Here is a 9,031-nt window from a genome sequence, read left to right as displayed (position 1 = left end):
AGATACCCTTTTCTGGGGAGGATTCTCTCCGATTCCGTCTGCTGTGAGAAAGATCACTGATGCCTTTTGTGGCCATGAATCTAGCTCTAAAACTGATAGGTTACATGAGAAACTTCTGCTCCACATTTCTCCCCCTTTAAGGTGGTTTGATCTATCCTTTGCAATACCCTAAATAACATGCTTTTAAGAGGATTTAAATGTTCTCACCAGAAAACAGGATAAATATTCGTGAAGTACTTTAGTGCTCTGGAATTTTGGCCACAGAAGGTAGTATATTAGCCAATAGCTATCCTCATCATTGTAATTTTCTAAAATGTTATTTGGAAAGAAAGTAGTGATTTCCTGTTTGTAAGCATAAATATGCTTACTAGAATATTTTAAATACATGAATATACATAATTGGTACTTTTATAATATGCTGGGCAATGACATAAACATATTTAGCCAAGAAGACAGTTTTTAAACTAGGAGGGGAGGGACAGGTTACCAGAGGCTGGGGGCTGGCGGAATGGGGAGATGATGGTCAAAGGGTAAAGAGCCTCAATCAGGTAGGAGAAATAAGTTTGATTTTTTTTTTTGAGAGCTATTGCACAGTGTGGTGATTATAGCTAACAACTGAGTACTGAACATTTCACTGTCACTAAGAGTAAATCTCAAATGTTCTCATCACAAAAAATGTCAAAAATTTGAGGTGATGGGTAGGTTAGCTTAGTGACTTAATTATTCCACATTGTATTTTTTTTTAAATCATACCATCAGTTTGTACTCTATAAATATATACAACTATAATTTGCCAATATATAAAAGAAGGAATGTACCTCAACATAACAAAGACCATATATGACAAGTCCATAGCTAGCATACTGAATGTGGAAAAGTTGAAAGCTTTTACTCTAAAATAAATAAATAAATCAGGAACAAGACAATGATGCCCATTCTTGTCACTTCTGTTCTACTTTTCTTGACTGGAAGTCCTAGTCAAGAAATAAAAGGCATTCAAATTGGAAAGGAAGTTAAATTGCCCCTGTTTGAAGACAACATCATTTTATATATAGAAAACCCCAAAGACTCTAAAGAATGGTTAGAACCAATAAATGAGTTTGGTAAAGTTGCAGGGTACTTATTTTAAAAACTCAGTAACAGGCTGGGCATGGTGGCTCATGCCTGTAATCCCAGCACTTTGGGGGGCAGAGGCGGGCAGATCACGAGGTCAAGAGTTCGAGATCAGCCTGACCAACATGGTGAAACCCTGTCTTTACTAAAAATACAAAAATTAGCTAGGCGTGGTGGCGTGCGCCTGTAATCCCAGCTACTCAGGAAGCTGAGGCAAGAGAATCACTTGAACCTGGGAAGGAAGGTTGCAGTGAGCTGAGATCGTGCCACTGCACTCCAGCCTGGGCGACAGAGCAAGACACCGTCTCAAAAAAAAAAAAAAGAAAAAGAAAAAGAAAAAGAAAAAGAAAAACTCTACAACAAAGAAAAATCAGCAGTGATTCTCTATACACTAACAATGAACTATCTGTAAAAGAAATCAAGAAGACAATCCCACTTACAATAGCATTAAAAAATAGTTGGGAATATATTAAACCAAAGCTCAAAGGTCTGTACAGAGAGAACTATAAAACATTGAAAGAGGCCAGGCATGGTGGCTCATGCCTGTAATCCCACCACTTTTGGAGGCTGACGTGGGAGGATCACTTGAAGCCAGAAGTTTGAGACCAGCCTGGGAAACATAGTGAGACCTGTTTCTAAAAAAAAAATTAAATAAAAACCACTAGCCAGGTGTGATGGTGCATGCCTGTAGTCACACCTGCTTAAATGCTTAAACCCAGGAGTTGGAGACTTCAGTGAGTCATGATTGTGTCACTACCCTCCAGCCTGGGAAACAGAGCAAGACTCTGCCTCAAAAAGAAAAAAAATTGAAGACACAAATAAATAGAATATTTTTCACAGACTGGAAAAATAGTTAAGATGTCTGTACTACCCAAAACAATCTATAGATTCAATGCAATTTGCGTTGAATTAGATAGAAGGAGTTGAGCTTTTAATTTGTATTCTTACGAAAATTCCAATGTCTTTTTCACAAAAATAGAAATTATAAAATTCATAGGGAACCATGAAGACCCCAAACAGCCAAAGCAATCCTGAGCAAAAAGAACAATGCTGGAGGTATCACACTACCTGATTTCAAAATCTACTACACAAAGGTATTGTAACCAAAACATTATAGCACTGGCATAAACAGACACATAGATCAATGGAACAGAATAGAAACACCCAGCAGTAAACCCAGAATATATGGTCAACTAACTTTTGATAAGGGCACCAAGATGACACCATGGGGAAACAATAGTCTTTTCATTAAGTAACACGAGGAAAACTGGATATCCACGTGTAAAAGAATGAAATTGGACCCTTATGCCATACACGCATGAAAAAACACACCCAACCCAAAATGTATTAAAAACCCAAACATAAAACCTGAAACCATAAAACTCAACACATAGGAAAAGAGTTTGACATGGGTCGTAGCAATGATTTTTTTTGGTTATGACATCAAAATCACAGGCAACAAAAAACTAAACAAGTGGGATCACATCAAACAAAAACGGCTTCTGAACAGCAAAGGAAACAGTTAACAAAATGAGAAGGCAATTTGTAGGTTGGGAGAAAATATTTGCAAGCTACATATAATAAGGGGTTATCAACCAAAATATATAAAGAGCTCACCTAACTCAATAGCAAAAAAAAAAAAAAAAAAAGATAAACTGGTTTAAAAATGGGCAAAGGACCTCAATAAACATTTGTCCAAGAGGACATAAAAATAGCCAGTATGCTAATTATCAGGGAAATGTAAACCAAAATTATGAGATCATCTCACATCTGTTAGGATGACTTTTATAAAAAAAAAACAAGAAATTACAAATGTTAACAAGAGTATGGAGAAAAGGGAACACTAATACACTGTTGATGGGAATGTAGATTAGTGCAGCCACTGTGGAAAACAATAGGGAGGTTTCTAAATAAATTAAAAGTAGAACTGGCCAAGGCACGGTGGCTCACACTTGAAATGACAGCACTTTCGAAGGCTGACGTGAGAGGATCTCTTGTGGCCAGGAATTCCAGACCAGCCTGGGCAACACAGGGAGACTCCATCTCTCTCTCTCTTTTTTTTTTTTTTTTTTTTTTTTTTAAGACAGAGTTTTCACTCTTGTCACCCAGGCTGAAGTACAATCTCTGCTCACTGCAACCTCTGCCTCCTGGGTTCAATCGATCCTCCTGTCTCGGCCTCCTGAGTACTTGAGATTACAGGGCCCTGCCACCACACCCAGCTAATTTTTTTTTTTTTTTTTTGTATTTTTAGTAGAGACAGGGTTTCACCATGTTGGCCAAGCTGGTCTTGAACTCCTTACCTCAAGTGATCTGCCTGCCTTGGCCTCCCAAAGTGCTGGGATTACAGGCATGAGCCACTGCACCCAGCGGGAGACTCCATCTCTACAAAAAGTAAAAAAGTTAGCCAGGCATGCTGGGGCGCACCTGCGGTCCCAGCTACTCTTGTGAGGCTGATGACCACTTGAGCCCAGAAGGTCAAGGCCACAGTGAGCCGTGATTGTGCCACTGCCCTACAATGTGAGCGACAGAGCAAGACCCTGTCTCAAAACAAACAAACAAAAAAAGAAGTACCATATAACCCAGGAATCCCACTTCTGCACTCCTGGGTATATATCAAAAGGAATTGAAACCAATATGGCGAAGGGACAGCTGCAATCCCATGTTCATTGCAGCACTATTCACAACAGCCAAATATGAAAACAAATGTCTGTTGATAGATGAATGGATAATGAAATTGTGATAGAAAGGAGTATTTTGGTACAATATTGTTCAGCCTTTAAAAAGAAGGAAATCCTACCATTTGTGACAACATGGATGAACCTGGAGAACATTATGATAAATGAAATAAACCAGACATAGAAAATATATATATATATATACTGCATGATCTTATTTATGTGTGGAATAAAAAAAAAAAAAGTTCAATACATAGAAACAGAGGATAGGCCGGGCGCGGGCGGCTCACGCCTATAATCCCAGCACTTTGGGAGGCCAAGGCGGGAGAATCACTTGAGGCCAGGAGTTCAAGACCAGCCTGGCCAACATGGTGAAACCCCGTCTCTGCTAAAACTACAAAAAATTGGCCAGGCTTGGTGGCCGGCGCCTGTAATCCCAGCTACTCTGGAGGCTGAGGCAGGGGAATCGCTTGAACCAGGGAGGCAGAGGTTGTGGTGAGCCGAGATCGCGCCACTGCACTCCAGCAAGGCTCTGTCTCAAAAAAAAAAAAAAAAAAGAAAGAAAGAAAGAAAGAAACAGAGGGTAAAATGGCGGCAGCAGGGAGCATGGGGAAAAAAAAAGTGGGAGGAAGTACTTCAAATGGTTAAAAAAAAAAAAACAGTGGATTTGAACTCCTGTTTTGGTCAACATTTGACGTTTTAATTGCTTACCAGATATGAGCCTTTAACATATCTTCATCTTTTATTTTGTGCTGACATCCATATACTTAGTTCTGGTTGTTCCTGAGGCCCAAGTACATCCAATCTTTCTTCTACTTAGCTCAGTCTCAGAACACACAGGGTCGTCCAACAAATTTTCTTTGTTTTAAGCTTTGAAAAAAAAAACAAACAAACAGCTAAGTAGTTAGCTTTTACTGCATAACTCCCTCCTTTACGACAGTGGAGTAAAACCAGCATTTATTATCTCCTGATAATGTGGGTCAGCTAGAGGACTCTGGGCTGGGCTGCCTTAGTTCATCTCACCTGCGCTAACTCATGCATTTGTGGTCAGCTGGCAGCTGGGTTATCCAGAGGATGACCTCACTTATGGGCCGACAGGTGGTTGTCTATTGGCTGGGGTGCTGTGGAGGTGGGGCAGCGATGTTATTTATTGTTTTCAGTAGGCCAGTTCGCCTTCTCCACGTGGCAATTGCAGGATTCTGTTTGCTGCTAGAGAGGGCAAGCCTCAATGTGCAAGCATGTTTCAAACTTCTGATTGCATCACATTTTTTAGTGTCCCATTGGCCAAAGCCAGCCACATGGTCAGTCCAGGTGCAAAGGCTGGAGAAATAGACTACACTTTGGGAAGGGAGGAAAAGAATTTTGATATTTTGCAATCTACTATAGCTAGTTCAATTTGGATTTCTGTCACTTGATCAACTATTGATAGAAGCTATTTAAAAATTGTTAAAGTGGGCCAGGCGCGGTGGCATACGCCTGTAATCCCAGCGCTTTGGAAAGCCGAGGTGGGCGGATCACCAGGTCAGGAGTTCGAGACCAACCTGGCCAACATGGTGAAACACCGTCTCTACTGAAAATACAAAAATTAGCCAGGCGTGGTGGCGCATGCCTGTAATCCCAGCTACTCGGTAATCCCAGCTACTCAGGAGGCTGAGGCAGGAGAATCGCTTGAAACTGGAAGGCAGAGGTTGCAGTGAGCAGAGATCAAGCTACTGCACTCCAGCCTTGGTGAAAGAGCGAAACTCCGTCTCAAAAAAAATTGTTAAGGTGTTAGTGTGGAATGATGTTTACAATCATATATCATTGCCACAGCAATCACTTACAACTAATCAGGCAAATTTTACGAGACATCTATTTCAAGTCTTTAAACCAACAGTAACTTCAAAGGAATCCCCTACTGGCATCCTACTGGCATTTTAGCTGGGTAATCCCATTTTTAAGGACTTTGGATAGGATATTTAATTAATGATCTCAGAGACGCACATTGTACCTATCTCTTCTTTGTCCTGAAACTACATCCTTTGCAAATCCAGTTGGTAATATTCCAAAGTGCTTTTCTGCTAGTAGGCTGAGGGACAGTTCTATAAATTCTCAGTTGTGGAAAAGACAATAACAGTTCCCTGTTGCAATAGCAAGCGGTTCTGATTACTTTGTCACAATTCATGTGAGTTTTACCAGAAATGCTGTAGGCTTAAACTGAAAACTCCTCCCAAAGTGGTACAAGTGGCTCCACATATATTTAATCTCCCAGCTCAATAAAACATTCCTATTTCCTCAAGCATTGATGAAGCCATCTGGAGCCCAAAATGACCAGACAAATGGGCAACATTGGTTACTATTGCTTCTCCTCAAGGAACATTAACTAAAATGTCCTTTTAAAGTAAAACATCTGGACCTATTTATCACTATTTAACAATGTGAAGGGGGTTGCATCCTAAAGAGAGTATTGCACTAAGATGCTAAGTATGCATCAAAAAAAAAAAAATTCAAGGAGAGAATGACTACAAACATTTATCTTTCCCTAAGACTTAGAACTATGTCAATGTCATGTATGGCAAAAAGAAAAGAAAAGAAAAATCCCCAAAAGTCTTTGAGTTTTCAAAATAAGGTTAAAACTTGCCACTAGATTAGATTCTACAGAAATGTATGTAATTTAATGGACACTGAGCCATTCTCTGCCCCAAACATGTGCATGCGCAGGTACACACACACACACACACACCCCTTACCAAATTCCTGAATGAATCTTGACTTTTCTTCTGAGAGAGACCTCCTTGGCTAGTCCCTGGTTCCTAAGAGATGATGGTTCTTGAAGGCTTTTAAGTAATGGAATGACATATCAGATTCATGTGTAGAAAACTCTGCTACAGTGGCAACATTGGGGCAGTTAGTTTTTGCTGAGTAGCAAAATGAACCCCAAACATAAAGGCTTTAAAAAACAATCATTTTATTGCTCATGATTCTGTGGGCAAAGCAAATCACACGGTCAAGCCCCGATTCAGTGCACTTGTGCACGTGGGAACCAATCAAAGGCGTGGATACAGAGAGGTCTGACAAAATTGGGGCCCATCATTGCAGCAATCTATAGCAGAGGGTTTCATTGTATCACCTGTGGGTTACTTCGAACTTTGTGGGCAGATTTTCTGCAGCTCGGGTGACTTTTTAAACATCTGTGTACATTTGAGAGCTGATGAGGCTTTAAACAAGGTTAATAAGGGGAACAATTAGGGGGACAGTCTAATATGTATGTTCTATTTTGATTTTTATTGATGTTTAGGAAAAGTTGACTATAGTTTGTGCTCGTTTCTCTACTGGGAAGATGTTAGTGTCGTACAAACCTAGAAAATTCATCCTGTAGACGGTATAGAAATGTTAGGTAATTATGATCCCAAGGTATTGTCCTATAGAAACTCACCACTGTTTCCAGCTCTACATCCAGAGAGGTACCCATTTAAATTTACTTTTTGTTTGCAGATTAGTTTCATATCTACACAAAGGAGACCACTTAATTCATGATTATTTCAAGTATAAAGGAAACAAATTCTTGTTCTCTTGTTGTCCATATTCCTATTTATCCCTTCAAAATTTCCTAGTTAGTTGTTCATTCTGAAAATACTTATTTGGCTTATTATGTGCAAGGAGCAATGCTACATGTCATGTAAGATATGGTTTCTTATTTGCCAGCCCCTCCGCATTCCAGGCTTATTCATTCGTTCCATATTCATTCAGCAAATATCTATTGAGTATGTTTTGTATTCCAAGTACTACAATTGCAACTCTGCATATCAAACCATCCATTCCATCAACAAATGCATACTGAGTGTCAGTTATGTGTCAGGCACTAGGCTTGACAGGTACAATGCCTGATATTAGAACTCTACGGGTGAGCAAAATTCAGCATTTGCTTTCTAGAGTTTATACTGTAGTTGGGAATACAGACATCAATCTTATGATTATACAAACATAAGTATATCCAATAAAAAAAAGAGATAAAAATACAAATAAAGGAGAAGAATATAACCTGGACCTGGGGGCCAGAAAAGGCTTCCCTGAGTAAGTGATGCCTGAGATGAGATGAGATGAGTAGGTGGGAAGGAGAGTGGGGAGCAAGAGGTGCAGAATCCAAGGCAAAAGCAACAGCACACAAAAAGGCTCTGTGGCAGGAGGAGCCACCACCCTTCAGCAGAACTGAAGGAAGGGCTGGAGGCTGCAGATGGGGAGCAGCATATCCTGGGAAGGGCTGTAGGTCCCAGGAAATAGAGAGGTTTTTATCCTAAGATAAATGAGAATGAATGAAGGATCTTAAGTTGCGGGAGAGGGCATGGTCAGATTTGCTTTTAAAATGATTGTTCTGACTGTTGCATGGAGAACAGATCTTCAAAGTGGAGCCAGGGTGGGTGCAGGGAGATGGGTTAAGAGGAATCCCTGGTTACTACTCCAGCTGAGAGCCTGGACTAGGATGGTGCCAGTGGACATGGAGAGAAGGAGTTCAGATGTATAGGAGATAAGAACAACAGACTTTGGTGATGGGTAGATGCAGGCTGAGGAAGGTGTCAAAGTTGACTCACATATCTCCCCAGATTTCAATCACATTTTTCAATCCCCAGATTTCAATCCCCAGATTTCAATATTATCTTTATTAAGGTTTCTACCAACTTCTTAAAGGTAAAAACAAGCTGCACTTTCTTTTGGATAAGAATTGCAAAGGCATTCACATGAGGTCACTCACACAGTGTATCAGGTAGCTATCACTGTATAATCACCCCCAAGATGTAATGGTTTAAAACAACAATAATCTATTCACTCACAATTCTGAGGCTTGCCAATTTGGGCTGTGCTCAGATGGGTAGTCTGCTCCACACGATCTGCTCATCTTCCAGTAGGCTAGCCTGCTGATATGGTTTGGCTGTGTCCCCACCCAAATCTCACCTAGAATTGTAATAATTCCCACATGTCAAGGGTGGGGCCAGGTGAAGATAATTGAATCATGGGGGCAGTTTCCCCCATACTGTTCTCATGGTAGTAAGTCTCATGAGATCTGATGGTTTTACAAAGGGCAGTTTCCTTGCACGTGCTCTCTTTTGCCTGCTGCCATGTAAGACATGCCTTTGCTTCTCCTTTGCTTTCCACCATGATTGTGAGGCCCCCCCACCCAGCCATGTGGAAATGTGAATCCATTAAACCTCTTACCTTTATAAATTACCCAGTTTTGGATATGTCTCTATTAGCAGCATGAGAACAGA

Source organism: Pongo pygmaeus, chromosome X (genome assembly GCF_028885625.2).
Source record: "Pongo pygmaeus isolate AG05252 chromosome X, NHGRI_mPonPyg2-v2.0_pri, whole genome shotgun sequence".
Classification (NCBI taxonomy): Eukaryota; Metazoa; Chordata; class Mammalia; order Primates; family Hominidae; genus Pongo; species Pongo pygmaeus.
This window is presented reverse-complemented; position numbering follows the sequence as displayed.